The sequence below is a fragment of the Triticum aestivum genome, chromosome 7B (genome assembly GCF_018294505.1).
Source record: "Triticum aestivum cultivar Chinese Spring chromosome 7B, IWGSC CS RefSeq v2.1, whole genome shotgun sequence".
Classification (NCBI taxonomy): Eukaryota; Viridiplantae; Streptophyta; class Magnoliopsida; order Poales; family Poaceae; genus Triticum; species Triticum aestivum.
Genome location: NC_057813.1, coordinates 730,466 through 756,085, shown reverse-complemented (window position 1 = coordinate 756,085; position 25,620 = coordinate 730,466). Strand labels below are relative to the sequence as shown.

Genomic DNA, 25,620 nt, shown 5'->3' with positions numbered 1-25,620 from the left:
AAAAGTTTGGGGATGCGATGCTTATGTCAAGAAACTTCAACCTGAAAAGCTCGAACCCAAGTTGGAAAAATGCGTCTTCATAAGATACCCTAAGGAAACCATTGGGTATACCTTCTACCTCAGATCCGAAGGCAAGATCTTTGTTGCCAAGAACGGATCCTTTCTGGAGAAAGAGTTTCTCTCAAAAGAAGTAAGTGGGAGGAAAGTAGAGCTTGATGAAGTACTGCCTCTTGAAACGGAAAGTGGCGCAGCTCAGGAAGATGTTCCTGTGGTACCTGCACCGACTAGAGAGGAAGTTAATGATGACGATCAAGGTACTTCGGATCAAGCTCCTACTGAACTTCGTAGGTCCACAAGGACACGTTCCGCACCAGAGTGGTACGGCAACCCCGTCCTGGAAATCATGTTGTTAGACAACGGTGAACCTTCGAACTATGAAGAACCGATGGCGGGCCCAGATTCCGACAAATGGCTAGAAGCCATGAAATCTGAGATAGGATCCATGTATGAAAACGAAGTATGGACTTTGCCTGACTTGCCCGATGATCGGTGAGCCATAGAAAATAAATGGGTCTTTAAGAAGAAGACAGACGCGGATGGTAATGTGACCATCTATAAGGCTCGGCTTGTCGCTAAGGGTTATCGACAAGTTCAAGGGGTTGACTACGATGAGACTTTCTCACCCGTAGCGAAGCTGAAGTCCGTCCGAATCATGTTAGCAATTGCCGCATACTATGATTATGAGATATGGCAAATGGACGTCAAAATGGCATTCCTTAACGGCTTTTTAAGGAAGAATTGTATATGATGCAGCCGGAAGGTTTTGTCGATCCTAAGAATGCTAACAAGGTATGCAAGCTCCAGCGCTCCATCTATGGGCTGGTGCATGTTGGGGAACGTAGTAATTTCAAAAAAATTCCTACGCACACACAAGATCATGGTGATGCATAGCAACGAGAGGGGAGAGTGTGATCTACGTACCCTTGTAGACCGACAGCGGAAGCGTTAGCACAACGCGGTTGATGTAGTCGTACGTCTTCACGGCCCGAACGATCAAGCACCGAAACTACGACACCTCCGAGTTTTAGCACACATTCATCTCGATGACGATCCTCGGACTCCGATCCAGCAAAGTGTCGGGGAAGAGTTCCGTCAGCACGACGGCGTGGTGACGATCTTGATGTACTACCGTCGCAGGGCTTCGCCTAAGCACCGCTACAATATTATCGAGGATTATGGTGGAAGGGGGCACCGCACACGGTTAAGAATATGATCACGTGGATCAACTTGTGTGTTTAGGGGTGCCCCCTGCCCCCGTATATAAAGGAGAAACGGGAGGAGGCCGGCCGGCCCAATGGCGCGCCAAGGAGGAGTCCTCCTCCTAGTAGGAGTAGGACTCCTACTAGGAGGGGGAAGGAAGTGGGGAGGGAGAAGGAAAGGGGGGCGCCGCCACCCCTCTTCTAGTCCAATTCGGACCAGGGGGGAGGAGGCGCGCGGCCCACCCTGGCTGCCCTTGTCTCTCTCTCCACTAAGGCCCATATGGCCCATTACTTCTCCCGGTAGGGTTCTGGTAACCCTCCGGCTCTCCTGTTTTCTTCGAAATCACCCGGAACACTTCCGGTGTCCGAATATAGCCGTCCAATATATCAATATTTATGTCTAGACCATTTCGAGACTCCCCGTTATGTCCGTGATTACATCCGGGACTCTGAACCAACTTCGGTACATCAAAACTCATAAAATCATAATATAACTGTCATCGAAACCTTAAGTGTGCGGACCCTACGGGTTCGAGAACAATGTAGACATGACCGAGACACGTCTCCGGTCAATAACCAATAGCGGAACCTGGATGCTCATATTGGCTCCTACATATTCTACGAAGATCTTTATCGGTCAGACCGCATAACAACATACGTTGTTCCCTTTGTCATCGGTATGTTACTTGCCCGAGATTCGATCGTCGGTATCTCAATACCTAGTTCAATCTCGTTACCGGCAAGTCTCTTTACTCGTTTCGTAATACATCATCTCGCAACTAACTCATTAGTTGCAATGCTTGCAAGGCTTATGTGATGTGCATTACCGAGAGGGCCCAAACATACCTCTCCGACAATCGGAGTGACAAATCCTAATCTCGAAATACGCCAACCCAACATGTACCTTTGGAGACACCTGTAGAGCTCCTTTATAATCACCCAGTTACGTTGTGACGTTTGGTAGCACACAAAGTGTTCCTCCGGCAAACGGGAGTTGCATAATCTCATAGTCATAGGAACATGTATAAGTCATGAAGAAAGCAATAGCAACATACTAAACGATCGGGTGCTAAGCTAATGGAATGGGTCATGTCAATCACATCATTCTCCTAATAATGTGATCCCGTTAATCAAATGACAGCACATGTCTATGGTTAGGAAACATAACCATCTTTGATTAATGAGCTAGTCAAGTAGAGGCATACTAGTGACGCTTGGTTTGTCTATGTATTCACACAAGTATTATGTTTCCGGATAATACAATTCTAGCATGAATAATAAACATTTATCATGATATAAGGAAATAAAATAATAACATTATTATTGCCTCTAGGGCATATTTCCTTCAGTCTCCCACTTGCACTAGAGTCAATAATCTATATTACATAGTAATGATTCTAACACCCATGGAGCTTTGGTGCTGATCATGTTTTGCTCGTGGAAGAGGCTTAGTCAACGGGTCTGCAATATTCAGATCCGTATGTATCTTGCAAATCTCTATGTCTCCCACCTGGACTAGATCTCGGATGGAATTGAAGCGTCTCTTGATGTGCTTGGTTCTCTTGTGAAATCTGGATTCCTTTGCCAAGGCAATTGCACCAGTATTGTCACAAAAGATTTTCACTGGACCCGATGCACTAGGTATGACACCTAGATCGGATATGAACTCCTTCATCCAGACTCCTTCGTTTGCTGCTTTCGAAGCAACTATGTACTCCACTTCACATGTAGATCCCGCCACAACGCTTTGTTTAGAACTGCACCAACTGACAGCTCCACCATTTAATGTAAACACATATCCGGTTTGCGATTTAGAATCGTCCGGATCAGTGTCAAAGCTTGCATCAACGTAACCATTTACGATGAGCTCTTTGTCACCTCCATATATGAGAAACATATCCTTAGTCCTTTTCAGGTATTTCAGGATGTTCTCGACCGCTGTCTAGTGATCCACTCCTGGATTACTTTGGTACCTGCCTGCTAGACTTATAGCAAGACACACATCAGGTCTGGTACACAGCATTGCATACATGATAGAGCCTATGGCTGAAGCACAGGGAACATATTTCATTTTCTCTCTATCTTCTGCATTGGTCGGGCATTGAGTCTTACTCAATTTCACACCTTGTAACACAGGCAAGAATCCTTTCTTTGCTTGATCCATTTTGAACTTTTTCAAAACTTTGTCAAGGTATGTGCTTTGTGAAAGTCCAATTAAGCGTCTTGATCTGTCTCTATAGATCTTAATGCCCAATATGTAAGCAGCTTCACCGAGGTCTTTCATTGAAAAACTCTTATTCAAGTATCCCTTTATGCTATCCAGAAATTCTATATCATTTCCGATTAGTAATATGTCATCTACATATAATATCAGAAATGCTACAGAGCTCCCACTCACTTTCTTGTAAATACAGGCTTCTCCAAAAGTCTATACAAAACCAAATGCTTTGATCACACTATCAAAGCGTTTATTCCAACTCTGAGAGGCTTGCACCAGTCCATAAATGGATCGCTGGAGCTTGCACACTTTGTTAGCTCCCTTTGGATCGACAAAACCTTCCGGTTGCATCATGTACAACTCTTCTTGCAGAAATCCATTTAGGAATGCAGCTTTGACATCCATCTGCCAAATTTCATAATCATAAAATGCGGCAATTGCTAATATGATTCGGACAGACTTAAGCATCGCTACGGGTGAGAAGGTCTCATCGTAGTCAATCCCTTGAACTTGTCGAAAACCTTTTGCGACAAGTCGAGCTTTGTAGACAGCAACATTACCGTCAGCGTCAGTCTTCTTCTTAAAGATCCATTTATTCTCAATTGCTTGCCGATCATTGGGCAAGTCAACCAAAGTCCATACTTTGTTCTCATACATGGATCCCATCTCAGATTTCATGGCTTCAAGCCATTTTGCGGAATCTAGGCTCACCATCGCTTCTCCATAGTTCGTAGGTTCATCATGATCTAGTAGCATGAGTTCTAGAACAGGATTACCGTACCACTCTGGTGCGGATCTTACTCTGGTTGATCTACGAGGTTCAGTAGTATCTTGTTCTGAAGCTTCATGATCATCATCATTAGCTTCCTCACTAATTGGTGTAGGTGTCACGGAAACTGGTTTCTGTGATGTACTACTTTCCAATAAGGGAGCAGGTACAGTTACCTCATCAAGTTCTACTTTCCTCCCACTCACTTCTTTCGAGAGAAACTCCTTCTCTAGAAAGTTTCCGATTTTAGCAACAAAAGTTTTGCCTTCGGATCTGTGATAGAAGGTGTATCCAATAGTTTCCTTTGGATATCCTATGAAGACACATTTCTCCAATTTGGGTTCAAGCTTATCAGGTTGAAGCTTTTTCACATAAGCATCGCAACCCCAAACTTTCAGAAACGACAACTTTGGTTTCTTGCCAAACCACAGTTCATAAGGCGTCGTCTCAACGGATTTTGATGGTGCTCTATTTAACGTGAATGCGGCTGTCTCTAGAGCATAACCCCAAAACGATAGCGGTAAATCAGTAAGAGACATCATAGAACGCACCATATCAAGTAAAGTACGATTACGACGTTCGGACACACCATTACGTTGTGGTGTTCCGGGTGGCGTGAGTTGCGAAACTATTCCGCATTGTTTCACATGTTAGTGGCATACTAGTGACGTTTGGTTTGTCTATGTATTCACACAAGTATTGTGTTTCCGGATAATACAATTCTAGCATGAATAATAAACATTTATCATGATATACGGAAATAAAATAATAACATTATTATTGCCTCTAGGGCATATTTCCTTCAGTGCAAGCATCTCGGAGTTGGAACATTCACTTTAATGAAATGATCAAAGCGTTTGGGTGTATGCAGACTTATGGAGAAGCCTGCGTTTACAAGAAAGTGAGTGGGAGCTCTGTAGCATTTCTCATATTATATGTGGATGACATACTTTTGATGGGAAATGATATAGAACTTTTGGACAGTATTAAGGCCTACTTGAATAAGTATTTTTCAATGAAGGACCTTGGAGAAGCTGCTTACATATTAGGCATCAAGATCTATAGAGATAGATCGAGACGCCTCATAGGTCTTTCACAAAGCACATACCTTGATAAGATATTGAAGAAGTTCATTATGGATCAGTCCAAGAAGGGATTCTTGCCTGTATTGCAAGGTGTGCGATTGAGCACAGCTCAATGCCCGACCACGGCAGAAGATAGAGAAAAGATGAGTGTCGTCCCCTATGCCTCGGCCATAGGGTCTATTATGTATGCCATGCTGTGTACCAGACCTGATGTAAACCTTGCCGTAAGTTTGGTAGGAAGGTACCAAAGTAATCCCGGCATGGAACACTGGACAGCGGTCAAGAATATCCTGAAGTACCTGAAGAGGACTAAGGATATTTTTCTCGTTTATGGAGGTGACGAAGAGCTCGTCGTAAAGGGTTACGTCGATGCTAGCTTCGACACAGATCTGGATGACTCTAAGTCACAAACCGGATACGTGTATATTTTGAATGGTGGGGCAGTAAGCTGGTGCAGTTGCAAGCAAAGCGTTGCGGCGGGATCTACATGTGAAGCGGAGTACATGGCAGCCTCGGAGGCAGCACAAGAAGCAATCTGGGCGAAGGAGTTCATTACCGACCTAGGAGTGATTCGCAATGTGTCGGGCCCGATGACTCTCTTCTGTGACAACACTGGAGCTATTGCCCTTGCCAAGGAGCCCAGGTTTCACAGGAAGACCAGGCATATCAAGCGTCGTTTCAACTCCATTCGTGAAAATGTTCAAAATGAAGACATAGATATTTGTAAAGTACATACGGACCTGAATGTCGCAGATCCGTTGACTAAACCTCTTCCTCGAGCAAAACATGATCAACACCAGAACTCTATGGGTGTTCGATTCATCACAATGTAACTAGATTATTGACTCTAGTGCAAGTGGGAGAATGTTGGAAATATGCCCTAGAGGCAATAATAAAATGGTTATTATTATATTTCCTTGTTCATGGTAATTGTCTATTGTTCATGCTATAATTGTGTTATCCGGAAATCGTAATACATGTGTGAATACATAGACCGCAACATGTCCCTAGTGAGCCTCTAGTTGACTAGCTCGTTGATCAACAGATAGTCATGGTTTCCTGACTATGGACATTAGATGTCATTGATAATGGGATCACATCATTAGGAGAATGATGTGATGGACAAAGACCCAATCCTAAGCATAGCACAAGATCGTGTAGTTCATCTGCTAGAGCTTTTCCAATGTCAAGTATCATTTCCATAGACCATGAGATTGTGCAACTCCCGGATACCGTAGGAGTGCTTTGGGTGTGCCAAACGTCACAACGTAACTGGGTGGCTGTAAAGGTGCACTACATGTATCTCCGAAAGTGTCTGTTGGGTTGGCATGAATCGAGACTGGGATTTGTCACTCCGTATGACGGAGAGGTATCTCTGGGCCCACTCGGTAATGCATCATCATAATGAGCTCAATGTGACCAAGGGGTTGATCATGGGATCATGCATTACGGTACGAGTAAAGTGACTTGCCGGCACCGAGATTGAACGAGGTATTGGGATACCGACGATCGAATCTCGGGCAAGTAACGTACCGATTGACAAAGGGAATTGTATACGGGATTACTTGAATCCTCGACATCGTGGTTCATCCGATGAGATCATCGAGGAGCATGTGGGAGCCAACATGGGTATCCAGATCCCGCTGTTGGTTATTGACGGAGAGTCGTCTCGGTCATGTCTGCGTGTCTCCCGAACCCGTAGGGTCTACACAGTTAAGGTTCGGTGATGCTAGGGTTGTAGAGATATTAGTATGCGGTGACCCGAAAGTTGTTCGGAGTCCCGGATGAGATCTCGGACATCACGAGGAGTTCCGGAATGGTCCAGAGGTAAAGATTTATATATAGGAAGTCCAGTTTCGGCCATCCGGAAAGTTTCGGGGGTAATTGGTATTGTACCGGGACCACCGGAAGGGTCCCGGGGGTCCACCAGGTGGGGCTACCTATTACGGAGGGCCCCATGGGCTGAAGTGGGAGGGGAACCAGCCCCTGGTGGGCTGGTGCGCCCCCTTGGGCCTCCCCCTGCGCCTAGGGTCGGGAAACCCTAGGGTTGGGGGGCGCCCCACCTGACTTGGGGGGCAAGTCCCCCCTTTGGCCGGCGCCCCCCCCTTGGAGATGGGATATCCTAGGGCCGGCGCCCCCCCTAGGGGCCCTATATATAGTGGGGGGGCGGGAGGGCAGCCGCACCCTAGTCCTTGGCGCCTCCCTCTCCCCTCGTAGCACCTCTCCCTCTTGTTGAGCTTGGCGAAGCCCTGCCGAGATCGCCGCTGCTTCCACCACCACGCCGTCGTGCCGCTGGATCTCCATCAACCTCTCCTTCCCCTTGATGGATCAAGAAGGAGGAGACGTCTTCCCCAACCGTACGTGTGTTGAACGCGGAGGTGCCATCCGTTCGGCGCTCGGTCATCGGTGATTTGGATCACAACGAGTACGACTCCATCAACCCCGTTCTCTTGAACGCTTCCGCTCGCGATCTACAAGGGTATGTAGATGCACTCCTTTCCCTCTCGTTGCTAGAAGACTCCATAGATTGATCTTGATGATGCGTAGAAAATTTTAAAATTTTGCTACGTTCCCCAACAAACGATCACTACCATCACCAAAACAAGGCACTGTCACTATCGGAGCCGTCTTGACCTTTTCTATATCTTCGTGCATGTGCCCCAAGGATCAGCGTCCCAGAGTTAGTCGTAGCCGTAGAACCCTTGAATTGATCTAAAGCAACTGACACCAAATCTCGCATTCACACACGCATGAGAAGAGACTCTAACCTCGCCGTCCCAATTAGACGACATGAATCTACGTCGGAGCTCTGCGGACTCCGCCATGGTGGACGAACTTGAGGAGGTTCAAAGCCTGGAAGACCAACTCGAAAATAAGATATCCGCTCGAACTCCGCCCCCACAAGAAAAAAAACTAACCTCAACTAAATAGTGGCCGAAGCCGAGGCACCGAGACCCCCCTCGCCGCTATCGGCCGTCTGAGCGGCAAGCAAAGGGGAGGTCGATGAACAGGCTCGCCAATGAAGCTTGGAGGGCATTTATTGTCCTAACCGGCATGGGAAAGGCAAACCCTAACCAGGGTTTGAGACCCCCCGCATGTTGCAGAATGTCTTAGAGCATTGTCAAATGATAAGGAAAAGGGGAAATTGGTGCACAGTCTGGGGATGGGTGCCTTCCTCAAGATGAAACCGGATGTCATCTTAGATCCCACTGTCACGTCATTGTTAGTTGAGAATTTTGATTTGGATAAGAAGGCTCTCAAAATTGGTGAAAACACCTACATCGACATACGGTCTCGTGTCAAGGATTTCTACAATCTGCCCAATGGTGGGACCAAACTGTGAAACAAAGGAAACGAAGATTGGATCGGCGCACTCAACATGGTAGCCTTGGGATGTATTTATATGGGTGCGCTAGGGCACAGATTACAGGTAGTTACAGGAGATAAACACAGATATTAACAGACTCCTATATCCTAACAATATACAGTTTAACATCCCCGCTCAATCTGAACTTCCTTCGCGAAGATTCAGATTGTATCTGTTTGAGACAAACGGTGCCTCGGCTAGTGGTTTAGTGAAGATGTCAGCAACCTGTTCCTTGGAAGAAATGAACCTCACATCCAATGCTTTGGTTGCGACTCTCTCATGAACAAAATGGAAATCCACCTCGATATGCTTGGTCCTGGCATGAAACACTGGATTGGCAGACAAATAAGTGGTTCCTAGGTTATCACACCACAGTATAGGAGGTCGTGGCATAAACACGCCAAGCTCTCCAAGAACTGACTGAATCCAGATAATCTCCGCTGTGCCATTGGCAAGTGCCTTGTACTCAGACTCCGTGCTGGATCGTGAGACTGTGGCCTGTTTCCGTGAGCTCCAAGAGACAAGGTTGGGACCAAGAAAGACGGCAAACCCTCCTGTGGACCTGCGATCATCGCTGCATCCAGCCCAGTCGGCGTCAGAGAAGCAACTCAACACCATTGATGGGGACTTGCGAATGGACAGGCTCATACCACGAGTGTACTTGAGGTACCTCAAGATCCTTTTAGCTGCTGAAAAATGGACAGTCGTAGGTGCATGCAGAAACTGACAGACACGATTCACAGCAAAGGAAATATCCGGCCTGGTCAACGTCAAGTACTGAAGAGCTCCAACCAGACTACAGTATGTAGTACTGTCATCCTGAGAGAGAGGTACCCCACTATCTTTGCTGATCTTCTCACTTGAGGACATGGGAGTAGTGGAGACTTTACAATGTTCCATATTAGCACGGTGAAGAATGTCACCAATGTACTTCTGTTGAGAGAGCACAATCCCCCGTGGTGATGACTTCACCTCAACTCCAAGAAAAAAATGCAAGGGACCAAGATCCTTGAGCGCAAACGTGGCATGTAGGTCAGCAAGTAGCTTGGTCGTTGCAGAAGATGAAGAGCTGGCCACAATGATGTCATCCACATAGACGAGCATAAACATGGTGACACCGCCATGATGAAAAATAGACAAAGAGGTATCTGCTTTAGAGGCCACAAAACCAAGTTGAAGAAGACGTGAGCTTAACCGGGAATACCAGGCTTTGGGGGCCTGTTTAAGTCCATAGATAGCTTTGCTCAACTTGCACCGAAACCAAGGAGCAGCAGGATCCACAAACCCAGGGGGTTGACGCATATACACCTGTTCCTGAAGAACTCCGTGAAGGAAGGCATTTTGAACATCCAACTGTCAAAGACACCAACCTCGAGAGACAGCAATAGAAAGAACCAGATGAACAGTAACTGGTTTAACCACTGGACTGAACGTGTCATCATAGTCGAGACCATAGCGTTGCTTGAACCCTTTGGCGACAAGACGAGCCTTGTGATGATCAACAGTGCCATCAGCCTTGTACTTCACTTTAAAAACCCACTTGCAGTCTATTACGTAACATGAGGTGGTGGTGGAACTAAGGTCCACGTATCATTGTGGCGAAGAGCATCAATCTCAAACTGCATCGCAGCACGCCAAGCAGGAGATGCCATGGCCTCACGGTGATCATGAGGTTCCTTGGAGACCAGAAATGCACGACGTGATGGATCATAGTTGACAGTGCCATCCGTGCGTTGAGCAGGTTTGCGTGTATGATCACGTGTGCGCGTGACCATTGCATGGGCAGGAAGCGGCGGAGCAGAAGATCCGGGAGCAGCAGTCGAGGAGGAAATCGGATCCTCCTAGGATCCCGTGTCGCTAGCGGACGCAGCGGGAGAATCTGGCGGCGATCGCGAGGAGGAAACAGGCGTCGCATGCGCGCCTGTCGCCGAGCCGGGCCGCCCCACCAACGGGCTTCCAGTTACGTGGGCAGTAGAATCAGGCGCGGAGGGAGCCGGGCCAGTGGCGGGGCCCGCCACTGAGGGGGACAGGGCGCGCGGAGAGGCGACCAGGCCTTCAAAGGCCGCCACGTGGGCCAATGGGTGGGGCGCCTCCCCACGGTCGCCTGGCGCGGCGCTGTCGCTGTCGCTGTCGGTCGCGGCTGCGTGATCCGAGGCCGGATCAGCTCCGGATTCTGTGCCCGGATCAGCTCCGGATCCTGTGCCCGGATCAGCTCCAGATCCTGCGCCTGGCACACCTGGGATTTTCTGCGCCGGAGTGGATCCTGCATCCAGGTTAGAAGACAGAGCAGATATACCATAGTTCATGTGGTCATGCGGGAATAAGAGGATGGTTTGTTCAGCAACGCGAGGTGGTATGGGAGAGGCAGACGAGTTGGCAAATGGAAAAACTTTTTCATCAAATGTGACATCTCTAGAAATATAGACGCGAGCCGTGGGTAGATGAAGGCACTTGTACCCTTTGTGACGAATGCTGTAGCCAACGAACACGCATTGTTGGGATCGAAAGGCGAGTTTGTGTGTGTTGTAGGGACGCATGTTGGGCCAGCAAGCATAACCAAACGTACGAAGTGATGTGTAGTCTGGTTTGGTGTTGAACAGTTTCTCCATAGGGCTAAGGTTGCCAATGACACGACTAGGTAAGCGATTGATAAGATAGCATGCGGAGAGATAGGCCTCATCCCAGAAATGTAGCGGCATAGACGCATGTGATAACAGAGAGAGCCCCATGTCAACAATATGACGGTGCTTCCTTTCAGTAGAACCATTTTGCTGGTGTGTGTGTGGGCAAGAGACATGATGCATAATGCCAAGTTGACGAAAGAACGTGTTGCTAAGCTTCTCGTACTCCCCACCCCAGTCGGATTGAACGCATAAAATCTTGCGGGACAAAAGGCGTTCAACATGAGCAAGGAAGTCATGAAAAATATCAAACACATCACATTTTCTCTTGAGAAGATAAATCCACACAAATTTACTATAATCATCGATAAATGAGACATAGTACTGGAACCCACCAGATGATGTTTTGGCAGGTCCCCACACATCCGAAAAGATAAGTTCTAATGGGAAGGAAGAAACACTCGAGGATCTAGGAAAAGGAAGCTGGTGTGTTTTGCCTTGTTGACATGCATTACACACGTGGGTCATAGACCGACTAGAAGAAGCTAATTTATTAGATGATAAAATATGCTGAACGACTTGGGTGGAAGGGTGTCCAAGCCTCGCGTGCCAATCTTCTGTTGACAACCTAACTGACGAAAGTGCATGATGGGATGATGGCCGAATGGGGTAAAGCCCATTTTCTCATCTGCTTGAAGTAGAACCTTCTTGGTGATCAAATCCTTCATAAGAAAATGAGTAGGATAGTACTTTAGATAAGCATGGTTATCAACAGCAAGACGATTGACAGAGAGAAGGTTTTTGTCAGCGTTAGGGACATGCAAGATATTACGAAGTTTCAGATTTGCAGAAGGAGTAGGAAGGATTGCATGACCACGATGAGCTATGTGTAAACCTGATCCATCAGCTGTATGGATGCGATCCCTCCCTGGGTACTTCTCCCAAATCGTGAGGCGGTCCAGATCGCCAGTGATGTGGTCCGTGGCCCCAGTGTCGGTGAACCAAGTCGGGTCACCTAGGATGGAGGAGACGCAGCAGCAAGGCCGGCCATCTTGGATTGTGGCGGCTGGAACGCATGGTTGTACCGCTGACCACACTCCCAGGCGTAGTGCCCCCGACCGCGGCAGAGCTGGCACTGAACGCGGTTATCGCCGCGGTCACCGTAGTCACCGCGATCACCGCCGCGATTGCCGCCAAAGTCGCCGTGTTGGCACGAGCCGCCACCACCACGGTTCCCGCGATCGCCGCCACGAGGGTTGTTGTTGTAGCCGCCGCGATCTCCAGAGTTGCCGCGGCCCTTGCCGCGGTAGTTGCCCTTGCCCCGATTGGAGTTGTTGGTGTTGCCGGTAGAGTCCCGAGCGACGTAGTTGACGGAGGAGCCGCCATGCTGAAGACGAGCGGCGTTGTACTCGCGGCGCCGTTCGAAGGAGATCGCGTGAGAGTAGAACTCACCAAGCGTCATGCCCTCGGGACGAGTGGTGTACGCGGTGATGAGAGGCTCGTAGTCGCTGTCGAGGCCGGTGATGACGGCGGTGATGATGTCCTCAGTGCGCATGGGGCGGCCGACAGCGGCAAGCTGATCGGCGTTGGCGCGGATTTTGGCGAAGTAGTCCGCCATGGAAAGGGTTCCTTTCCTGAAGACCGCCATGTCCATCTTGATCTGGACGATGCTGGCGCAGCAATGGATGGTGTACATCTCCTCAACGTGCGACCAGATGGCACGAGAGGTCTCCAGCTGATGCACTTGCTGCAATACCTCATCAGACATCGAGGCGAGGAGGTAGCTGAGGACGATCTGATCCTGGCGAAACCAGGTGGTATACTCCGGATTGGGGGCGCACACCCCTTTTTCATCAGGATCCAGAAGCTTGGGGGGAGCTGGGAGAGTGCCATCGACGTAGCCCGTGGCGCCAGCTATGCGAAGAGGGGGAAGAACTTGAGCCTTCCAGAGGAGGAAATTGGAGGTGGTAAGCTTGGCGGTGATAAGGCTAGCGGAGGGAGGAGGAACGGAGGAGGCCGGCGGCCCATTGAAGGCGGCGGGCAGGGAGAGCGTGGTTAGGGCGGCGGAAGAGGAAGCGGAAGCTGTAGGGGAGCCCATGATGCGATCAAGCGGGTAGGCCTGATACCATGTGAAACAAAGGAAACGAAGATTGGATCGGCGCACTCAACATGGTGGCCTTGGGATGTATTTATATGGGTGCGCTAGGGCACAGATTACAGGTAGTTACAGGAGATAAACACAGATATTAACAGACTCCTATATCCTAACAATATACAGTTTAACACAAACTTCAACATCCCGCGGATCCTGACCATGCAGACCTTGCTTATGCAAGGAAATCAGAGTTCAAATCCCTAGTTGGTAAGAGTAAATATGATGTTTGGAGCAGAATAACCATGGATAAGAATATGGGTCCGCAGAAATTTTGTGTCTATTTTATGAGTGGCCTTCCTTAGTTGGTTTCTAGCTCCATCCACAAGTCAATATGTTGATACAAGTTTTCTGAAAGATCTCGTTGACTATGAAAATATAATTAATCTGGACTGGTGTACTTTCGTTGCTGATTATCTTATTGCTGGCATAACGGCATACAAAAATGGCAAGAAAAAAAGACTTGTGGGATGCCTTCACCTTCTCCATGTAAGTTCACTTCAAAAGTTTTGGTTTTGTCGATTTAGGTTTGTACCTTATATATATATATATATAGGGTTTAGGGTTTAGGGTTTAGGGTTTAGGGTTTAGGGTTCACATTCTAGATGTTCATTTGGCATGCAGCTTATATATGCGGACTTTGTGCACATTCCAAACTTGGAACCACCACCACCTGGTTATCCACGCATTGAGTATATCACCAATGAACATCTAGAATGTGTGGCAAATGTGCTGAAGAAAGAGCCGTATGCTAGCCTGCAGGTAATGTTTTCTAAATCTATGTATATTTAAGGCGCATGCAGAACAAGTGACCTATACAAAACTTTCCTTGTGTAATTTTCAGGTGAATGATTCTCTTAAGGCTGACCGTGTAGACAATATGAATTCATCACCCCAGAGCTCTAATAATGAAGTAAGTCTATCTTTGTACTCCCTCCGTTCCCAAATAATGAAGATTTTGTTATGTACTATGAAAAGGTTCGCTACTTAGTAGAAAATACATTGAAAGATCTTGTCTCGCTTCTATGTACCAACAATGTTTCATATACCTTGGCATTTTTGTATTATCCAAAACTGTCCTTGTTTTTTTCAGGTAAATGATTCTCTTAAGGCTGACCATGCAGTGAGCTCTAATAATAAAGTAAGTCTATATTTGTAAATCAAAAGATTTTTTATGTTCTACGAGTAAAAAGCAGTCAAAAATACCACTAAAAGATCTTGGTTTAGTTGTATACCATTAGAAGGTTGCAATTCTCTTCTAATATACCAACTCTATTACTTGTCATACTTTGACAGTTAAGTTTGACCCTTTTGTCCCTGTTATAAGCTCCCACTGGTTCCCTATTGTGCACAAGAACTAGTTAGCATATACTCCCTCTGTCCCATAATACAAGAGCGTTTTTTACACTAGTGAATATTTTCCATTCGAAAAATCTTGCGTTGCATTATATTACCTCTCATATTTTATTTTGTTTTATTTTCTCAGGGATATGATCGAAAAGTAGGACATAACAAGCAGGTGCCAGCGGCCGATGCAAACGAGCAAACAGTAGAGAACGAATCAGAAGAGGTGAAAGGGTATGGAGGTGTAAATGATGATGATGTAGCGGTAAAGGGTGATGTTACTGCACAGAATGCAAATGATAATGCAGCAAATAATCAAGACAATGAAGCTGGCGGAGGAGAAATGGATGCCGAGCAAGAGGAGAAGGATCGCGAAGTGGTGGTTTTTGAGGATCTTGCTGGTGAACGGCAGGATACAACTGAGGTCGAAGAAGAAGAGGATCATGCTAGGGTGGAGAAGGATGAGCAGATGGTTATGTCAGAAATGGCCAAGAATAGGCACTTGAAAAAGGAGCTAGAGATCTTTGTGAGAGGGCTGGACAGGGAAGCTGTCAAGGAGGATATCAGGAAGGTGTTCGGACAGGTCGGTGATGTTGTGGAGGTCCGTCTCCACAAGGATCTCTCCACCAACAAGAACAAGGGGTTTGCGTTCGTCAGGTTTGCAAACAAACAGCAGGTGGCTCGGGCGCTTGCTGAGGTGAAGAATCCTATGGTAATGATCCAGCTCCCTTGATATTACATACTCCCTTTACTGATCTAAAACGTCTTACTTTTTTACAGAGGGGGTATTTAATAGAATATCATTATTTGTGGGATGTGATACATATGTAAAATTCTCTTTTTCTGCAGATAAATGGCAAGCAATGTTGTATCGGTGCTAGCGAGGACAACGACACACTATTCTTGGGAAATATTTGCAATACATGGACAGAGGAAGCTGTATGTTTTTCTTAATATAAGCAATCATGAATCATGAGCCAGCAAGTAATTTATTTGATAAACTATGTACCTTCTGTTTTTCAGATTAAGAAAAGGCTGAATGAGTATGGGATACAAGGAGTTGAAAGCTTAACTCTGGTTCCTGATACTCAAAATGAGGGAAAGAACCGGGGCTTTGCATTTCTTGAGTTTTCTTGCCACGGAGATGCGATGATTGCATTTGAAAGGCTGCAGGAACCTGATGTTGTGTTTGGTCATCCCGAGAGAACTGCAAAAGTTGCTTTTGCAGAGCCGATAAAGGAAACAGATGCAGAAGTTCTGTACAAGGTGCTTGAACCTACCTTTACCATCCGGCCTCTTGTATTTATAGAGAATTCCTTCATAACAAAGTTGCCTTAAATTTATATTGATAGGTTAGTGAAAGAGGTGACATGTAGAAGGATTTCACCGTACCTTCAATAACGGGTTAGCTACTTGTAGTATATCCAACAATTACAGTTTGCAATTCTGATCATATTTAGGTACTGTACTTAGGAAGCTTGTTACTACAATTTGGATAATTTGGCACCAATCACCTATTTAGAGTTTGAATCTTAGATCAGACATTTTCTATAGTGGCGTGAAAGAACCAAAAAATATCTCCTTCAGTATCCTATTTTCACATTTAGGTTGTTCCCAATTATTTGTTCTTCGTATCCAACCATTACGCAAGCCTACAATTTGTCATGCCGTGAAATACTTTTTCATGTTGTAGGCTAAGTCAGTTTTTATTGATGGACTCCCACCATATTGGGATGAAGATCGTGTTAAGGACCGATTCAAAGCTTACGGTTTATTAGGTGTGGTGCTTGCTTGTGACATGTCAAGTGTCAAAAGAAATGGTTTCGGATTTCTTTACTTCTCAACACATGAGGAAGCTCTTGCTTGTATTGAAGCCATCAACAACACCGAATTGGGTGATGATCGATGGAAAACCGAAGGTATTTTCTAATTTGGAATATTACCATGTTTGTTTGTATATATAACTCCTTGTACCAAACAACATTCTCGCATGTCCTTGATTTTGGTGTTCTTAACTCAGGAAAAGGTACGGGTTAGACTTTCAAATCCATTGCGTAAAAGTAAAGCTGTGAAAGGAGGAATGAGTGGCGGCTTTCGGATTGGACATTCTGGACCTGGTTTTAACAGACCTGGTAATTAATTGTGCTGCCTCAAATTTGCTACTACATGTGTTAGTTATATATATGTGGATTTTTTTTTGTTAAATTGTATGATTGTGCAGATAGAAGTTATATTAGGGGAGAATCAGTCCCTTGTCGGGCAGGTTTCCATGGTGGTAGGGATTTCAATAATCATGCCCCTAGTTGCGGTGGAAGATATAATTCTGCATCCAATAATGATGCTTTTGAAGCTCCACCCTCTGACTTCAGAGCATGTGAGACGTACTCTTGTGTTTCGAGATAGACTGCCTATTGTGATTCAGTACATTAGTCTACTGTATCAACTTGTTTTACACTATTTATTAATGCCACTGACTATTACTAGCAGGTGGTAGATGGGAACCTTCATCAGGGAGGCCTAGTTTTGGTGGACACTTTGGTGAAAATCTATATTTCTCCACAGAAGGTTGGCCTCGTGTTAAGAGGCCGCACTCTCAAATGGTTGGTGTTTTACTGTATTGAGTGCTAAGTAATTGCCTGTAGCCATCTCCACCGAGCTTACATTTTGTTTGACAGGAACCTGATCCTGGGTACTTTGAGCCTGGTCCTCGCTGTGTATGCCCTCGCTTTGACTATTACGAGCCTCCCTTTTATCGGGGGAACCGATTTGATCACTATGATGAGCCACCATTTTCTGGAGGGAACTCCTATAGAGGTTTGAATCCAATCCTCGATGCAGCAGAGACATGTTCCCTTTCTTGAATATATAATACTATGTCGGATGGAGTCCCTTTAATCCTTATTTTTGAGATAATTTCTCATGGTATATTTTCACTTGCAGACTCTTTTGGGGTGGGGAGTGCTTCTTCACGTGATTACTATGGCCCTGGTCCTGGTCCTGCCTCAGATGTAGGTGTTTTTTTTTTGCGGGGTCAGATGTAGGTGTTTGTCTTGTCTTTTGGTTATCCTCTATTTGTGTAATTTTCTGGCTTACATTTTTCAATCCAATTCTATGCAGCAATATGGTAGGGGCTCGTTCTGACCACACTACAGAGGCGGGCATTCTGGAGGCGGGTATTACTACTAGGTGCTACCACAGTTATCTTGGCAAGTGTTATCGTTGTTGCAGACCTTTGCAAAACAATAATTGTCCATATTAAACGATGTGTGGATTTCGTGATGATCTCATCTACTAGAAGCATGTAATGGACCACTGTATTTGAGAAGATCGTATCATGGACTGCCGGTGTTAATGTAAACTTCGGGTGATTTATGTGTTTTGTTGATTGTTACTCCCTCTGTAAAGAATCACTATATTTCTTTACAGTACCTAAACATTATTGTTCCTGATGTAGAATGCAAACTAGAATTCAAGTAAGATGTGTTAGAGTAAAACGAGATTGAAAGCGAAAGGACAATCAGTCCTGGTTTCCATTGATTCTCAAGTATATATACATCTGGAAGAGGTGGGAAGAAGAGATGTCTGTTCGGAGGCATCCCTCCAGAACAGGTGCCTATTGGCAATAGAAAGAGAGAAGGGACATGACTGTTCGGGGTTGGACACACCCCTTTGCTAATGACTATTCATTAAATTTTTTTTTATTTTTTTTATTTTTTTAGAAAAGAGGGATGACCCCCGGCCTCTGCATCCGGGAGATGCATACGGCCATATTATTAATTATTCTCGAGGACCTTACAAAGTATTACAACAATAAGTCTGAATCCACCATCTTGGCAACACATGCCACTACTCCTACCCAAAATGATGAAGGGGTGCTAGCTGGGCCACTACCCAAACCACTCACCTAAGCCTAACATCAAAAGCCGGAAACCGAAACATATTCGGAATCCCCAGCCAAGCCACATACCGGGTCTGGGGCACAATCCGGTCAGACGCACTCGTGTGTCGTCGCCACCATCTTCCGCAGGTCCATCTTCAGATCATAGTGAGGTTTCTATCTTGTCTGGCCACTCAGCCATCGGCGTCACCATGACGCCAGACAGCAACCTCCTCCTGCGCGAGTCCATCTCCGCGCATCGAACGGCGAACCTCCACAGCGCCATGCCGCCGATCCTCGCCGCCATCAATGAGTGAGATGAAGTACCGCTCCACCACGGCAAGTACATTAGTGCTAAGCGAAACGGCTCACAACCGCAAGTCATCGGACGAAGGCGAAGATCCATGGAGAAGGCCAACCGTCACCACGCCACCAGCATCTCCACCCCACATGAGCAATCCCCGGAAGACGCCTTCAAGAAGGATCACGGCACCGGATGCCGCCATCGACCATGCAAGGGGAGGGCAGGTTTTCACCTGTGCTCGAGGGAGAAGTGGGAGGGGAGAACCACACCAAAGCCTCCAGGAAGGACCACGACGCCGAAGACGTCGCCTTTGGTGAGGCCGCCACGCCGGCCATGGGTTTCCCCCGGAATCACGCCCAACCACCAGATCCGTCCGTCCAGACCCCCAAGACAGCGACCGAAGCCACCAGGGGCTGGAGCAGGGCGCAGATCGGAGCAGATCACGGGCGGGAATGGAGCTTCTCCAGGAGCGCAGGACGACCCACGCGGGGGCGCCGCCTCGCCATCGCCCGCCACCCCCCCGCCGACCGCACGGCCAGGGAGGTAGCCCGCCAGCACCCGCCGGCGCAGCCCGCCGCACTGGCCACGCCGGACATCTCCCATCGGAGCCGCCGCCCCGGACGCCGTGCCCTCCGCGAAGGCGAAGCCACCAGATCCCCGCCGCCACCTTCATAGGTGTCGCGCGGCCGGGCCGGCGAGCACCTCAGGCGGCGGCGGAGGGAGGGGAGAGGGAGGGGGAGGCGCGGAGGGGATTAGGGTTTGCCCCCGGGTCGCCTCAGGCGAGGCGACGCGAGGGAGATATGACCTCGTTCACGCGTCCCACTATTCATTAATTAGCATGTGCTAATTAATCTACTAATTAATTCCTAACAAGATGTGCATGATGCTGCAGTTTATCATTGGAGCTGGTAAAGTTATACTTGTCTGAATGTATGTTGGTCAGTTACATTTTAGTAGTTGACGCAAATTTGGTAACTTTAGGTGGTTTTTGGTTTTCAGACATGTATTTGCTCTGATCTGCGATGATAAAATTTTAGCAGTTGAGCAAAATTTGGTAACCTGTAGGTTGTTCTTACACCCCTAGCTAGCAACGTACATAGTGTACCTGAGGAAAGTATTTCGTAGTGTTGGCCAACTTGAAGATTTGAAACACACTCGTAACCTTTGTTGAAAAAGGTTCTTTTGTGATAGGGATTTCATAGTGCTTCCATCCATCCTATTAACAGCAAACTGATGGATTCCTCTAAAATCTAAGTGAACACAAACGAATAAGATCTATGTCGTACAAATCAAAACGGAAGAAAGAAATAGCAGCAAAATTAGTGCAAAAATTAATATTAATAGACCACCTGCAGGAAAGGAACAAGACTTCGGGATTAACTGATTGATCAGCAATTGGGGTTGACCCTTCTACAGTTGCTCCTGATCTAGCCGTTGCCGCCGGTGAGCAAATAATGTTCATGAATTTTAAAAATATTATTGAATTCCAAACAATGTTCACGAATTTGAAAAAAGCCCCGCATATTTAGAAGATTTCACATACTATAAAAATGTTCATGAACTTTAAATTTAGAAATACTCATGAATTAAAAAGTTCTAATTAATTTTAAAAATATTCATGGATTTAAATAGTTCAACATTTTTAATAATTCAGGAATTTTAATAAACATTCATGAATTAAAATGTGGCGAAAAACTAAAAGAGAAGAAATAAAAATGAAACAAAAAATAGAAAAAGAAAATATTAAAAACAGTAGTATAGCACAAAAAATAAACAAAAACTAAACAACAAGCAATGCCTTCCCAAAACCGGAAAAACCGGTTGGTCCATTTTGGCCAAGTGTGCGTTTCTTTCAACCAGCAACACACACTCATACAAGCGGGGCCGATAGCCACACTCATAGCCATCGATGCACCAGACGGCTCTAAATATAGAAAGCTCATTCATTATTAAAAATGTGAAAAATGCAATTGATAATAATAATAATAATAATAATAACAATAATCAAACAAGCAAAGAAAAAACTATATATATATATATATTAAAAGCATAACATAATAGAAATAAAGAAAAACATAAGCCAAACTATACCTTCTCAAAACCGGGAAAACAGCAGCCCATTACGGTTAGGTTTGTGTTACTCTCAACCAGCGACACACACCCTTACAGGAGGGGTCCATAGTGACCCTATAGCTAGTCACCGACGCATCAATACACTCCAAATCTTGGGAGCTTAGTATCTGGAAGTTAGATGTGTATTACTACAAGAAGATCTAAAATGAGCATATGTGTATTTATGGAACATAGATTGATACAATGACATCCAAAATGAGCACCAATATACCCTTGTGTATTCTACGGACAATCATCATTTGGATATCAATGATCAAGCTATGTCACATTAATGAATCTATGGATGAGATCCATGTTAGATGTTAGATGTTGTGTTGCATTAATGAATCTATGGATGATATCCATCTTGGATATCCATGATCAAGTTGTGTTGCATCAATGAGTCTATAGATGTTATATGTGTTACTATGTGAAGATCTAAAATAAGTATATGTGTATTTGTGGAACACAGTGAGCATTAATACGATGAGATCCAAAATGAGCATTGATATATCCTTGTGCATTCTACGGACACTCATCATCTGGATATCCATTATCAAGCTATATTTCATTAAGAGCAGTGCTATACACACGATAGTGTGCAGACGATGTGTGCACGACAATGCAATCAGCTCCGTCCATTGCATGGCAACAGTAGGCAGCAGGCCGCTAGATGCTTATCGTGCAGTGGTCGTGCACATATTTGTCATCTGCAAAGTGGTTCCGTTTCACTAATGAATCTATGGATGAGATCCATATTAGATATCCATCTTCAAGTTATGTTGCATTAATGAGTCTATAGATGTTAGATGTGTTACTATGAGAAGATCTAAAATGAGCATTTGTGTATTTGTGGAACATAGAGAGCATTAACCTGATGAGATACAAAATGAGCACCAGTATATCCTTGTGCATTCTACGGACACTCATCATTTGGATATCCATGATCAAGCTATGTTACATTAAAGAATCTATGGAAGCAACATGTGTATTAATAAAAGTAAAATCTGAAATGTGCATCAATTGTATTTATGAATATAAAGGGCATTATTAGCCGGAGGTGCAAAATGTGCACAGACTGGACACTAATTAATATGCGTATCCATGATCAAGCGGCATACTTCATTTATGAATTCTCACTGCACGCACTATAAATAAAACTCAACCTCACGAACACCTCCATCCATCCATCCATCTCTACAATACACACCCTTCTCTATCCATTTCACTCTATCTCCCTCTGCTTAAGGACAGTTCAAGGGTATCTAGCCTTCTAACAATGGCAATAATGTCGCCGACCTCCATCTTCTTCTCTGTGATCGTCTTCATGCTCCTTTCCAATGCCATTACTACTCAAGCCGGTGGCTCTGGCAGTGGAAAACCTAAGGCAACAAGCCTCATAGTGGAAGCGTGCAAGAACGCTTCGGGTGAGACCCAAGACCCCGATGTCACAAAGGAATTCTGTTTGTCGACCCTCCAATCGGACAAGCGGAGTGCCGAGGCTAAAGACCTCCCTGGCTTGGTGCTCGTCTCCATCGACATCCTTAAGGGCCGTGTCACTGATGCTAGTGTCAAGGTCAAGAAAATGCTACAAAACGCAAAAAAAAGGCACACTGGTGATGTACGCTCTCAGTATTTGTGAGCTGCAATATGAGAACGTGGTGAGCACGCTCAACATCTGCCAAGCCATGATTAAGGATCACCAAGGTGACAAGGGCATCCTGCACTCCTTGCGTCTGCCCCACTGTGTGGATATCGCCGGCGACACTTCCGACGAGTGCCAAACTGATCTTGAAGATGTGCCAGGGACGGAGGCGCTGCAAACTGATAACGAGAGGCTGCGCATTCTGTTCAACCTCAACACCGCCTTGGTTGTACCATATGATGTCCGTGATTAGATTAGTATAATGATTGTTTTTTATCTGCGAGAAAGGATAATAAATTTGAAATAATAATCATAAAATTTGCTGTGGCATAAATTTTACTCATTTTTGTCTTATGGTATATACCCATGGATGGTTATGATTATCCACACAATATTAATCACGGACAGAAATGAGTAAGCCAGAATGTTAGTACTATTTGGATAAAGAATATATACCTCTGGCACGTCTACACAATATATATATGCTATCTTTGAATATGATGAAGATAAAAGGAACTTGACGTGCAGAGCAAGGCGGGCATTGTCGGCCGAAATCACTGTTCTGACCTTTTTAGCAATCTTTGTCACAAAATGAACTTGACATGAAAGTATTTCACGATCTGACCTTTTAGCAACGCCACAGTTCATGGCGTTTCTTCTCCATATAAAAACGCCAAAATAGCTCGCGTTTCAGCTCCACCTTCAAACGCCAAAATAGCTTGCGTTTTTTTCCACATAGAAACGCCAAGACGGCTGGCGTTGCTGCCCAGGCCAAACGCCAACGCCCATGGCGTTGCTAATTCAGAACAAAACAGTGCGCTGATCTGACTGATTGACCATGAACCGCTGGCGCTGCAAAGCAAAGCAAAGCATCACACGCGTGCATGCACGCATGCGCCGCTCTAGCTGCATGGTCATCATCGAGCACAGCTCCTCATTCATCTACTTTAATTTGCCATGCCGCCACGTACGTACGGCACACCCAGTGAGTCAGTGACCAAGCACGCATTGATTCATGCATGCATGCACGGTCGCGCGCCCGGTGCGTGCGCGGACAGCAGCGCAGCCTGTCTCGTCAGCATGGAGGCAAACTGTGCGCGCGTCAGTGCACTGTTTTTCTTCTGGGTTAGAAAACCTAGCTAGCTAGTGTTGGCAGTAAACTAGTAGTATCAGCTAGTTTATCTGTATGTGCAGCTCGTCGGCATCCAGTAGTATCTACCTATTTACTCGTGCATGCAAGCCCACTACCACTAGCTAGCTACAGGAACCATGCATGCATGCATTCATCAATTCTTGCAGGTATTTCTTTATACCACATATGAAACGCCAAAGCCAATGGCGTTGCCATGTAGGAAAGAAACGCCAAAGCAGTTGGCGTTTTCATGTGGAGAAGAAATGCGAGCTACCTTGGCGTTTCCATGTAGAGCAACAACGCTAGCTAGCTTGGTGTTTCTATATGAAGCAGAAACGTCGGGGTTTATGGTGTTTGTAAAAGGGTTAAATTGTGAAATACTTTAATATAAAGTTCAGTTTATGACAAAGATCGTCAAAAAGGTCAGGATAGTGATTTCGACCGGCATTGTCCATCCCATGTCTCGATCGCCTCCAGAAAGCTGGCACGGCACGTTTGGTGGCCATGCTAACTTTATGCTTTGTGTTGGCTTTGTTTTTTCCTTTGCTAGCTAATGCGTTAGCTTGCACACTGTAACTGGCCGGCATTCTTTGCCCTCCTTCTAATCAATCCAAATACGCAGCTCTCCTGTAAATACCGAGTGCATGGATCCTCGCTACAGCGTCAAGGAGATATGAGTTGGTCGCGCTGCTGAACCCCTCCTCTTTTTGGATGATTTGTTCCTGTATTGGGATTTATTGGGATTTCAGCCGAGGATTTGTTATTTGTGATGTTTGATGTTTTCCCATGTTTGTGCAGGATTGGATACATCATGATCATTGATGTCAAGGAGGGTTCATCGTCCTAATGAAGCTGAGTAATATCGACTGCCTCTTTTGTGCTTCTGCAATTGGGAATTGTGTTACTTGTGACTTGAGTGGCTTTGGAATATTCGAGAAATTGGGAACGTTGTGATCACAGAGCTTACTTGCACTTCCTGGAATATAATCATCATTTGTGATTTTGCTATGTATTCACTAGTAGAAAACAGACTTTATGTTCGGATCGTTAGTCCCAGTTTGGATTCGGCCTGGGACTAATGTGACTATTAGTCCCGGTTTCAATGGCTAGGAGCGTGTTTTGGTTTGTGTTACAAACCGGGACTAAATGAGCTCTTGGGGCCCCAGCCTGATGCCCCTTTACTCCCAGTTTGTATCACAAACCGGGACTAGAGGTACCAAATGAACCGGGACTAATGATGCCCGTGCCCCCGATCGCTCCTAGCTGTTGGAACCGGGACTAATGATGCCCGTGCCGCCGACCGCTCTTACATAAACCCTTCGTCCAGCCCGAGCCCATTCTCTCTGTTTTCCACTTTCTCTCCTCTGTTCTTCCACTTGCTCAAGCTCTTCCTCCATTTTTGCCAAGATTTGTCAAAAATTGAAGACACCCCATCTATCCAAGTATTCACAAAGGTTAGCAACTTCGTCGTTTTATCTCTCATTGCTAGATTAGCTCATGCAATGCTCTATAAGTATAGTGATTTGTGGTTTTTAGTTTGAGAGTAATTATGTGGGAGTTTGTTTGATTTATATGCATTTGAGCTCAAATTAACTTCTTAGTTTGCATGTGTGTAGTTGTGGTTTTTGGGTATCGAGAGGGAATGTGTCCGGTTTGTGCAGGAAGCGCGGGGCATGTTGCTCCGGTGGCCTCAAAACTTCTTGTGCTCCCAAAGGAGGCCATCGCATGACACGTG

The 25,620-nt window shown here is 45.8% G+C and overlaps 2 pseudogenes; both read left to right on the top strand.

Moving 5' to 3' along the window:
- Positions 1-14,089: 14,089 nt before the first annotated feature.
- On the top strand, positions 14,090-17,956 carry LOC123155926 (heterogeneous nuclear ribonucleoprotein Q-like; annotated as a pseudogene).
- Positions 17,957-22,387: 4,431 nt separating this feature from the next.
- LOC123157438 (uncharacterized) lies at positions 22,388-23,083 on the top strand (annotated as a pseudogene).
- Positions 23,084-25,620: the final 2,537 nt, after the last annotated feature.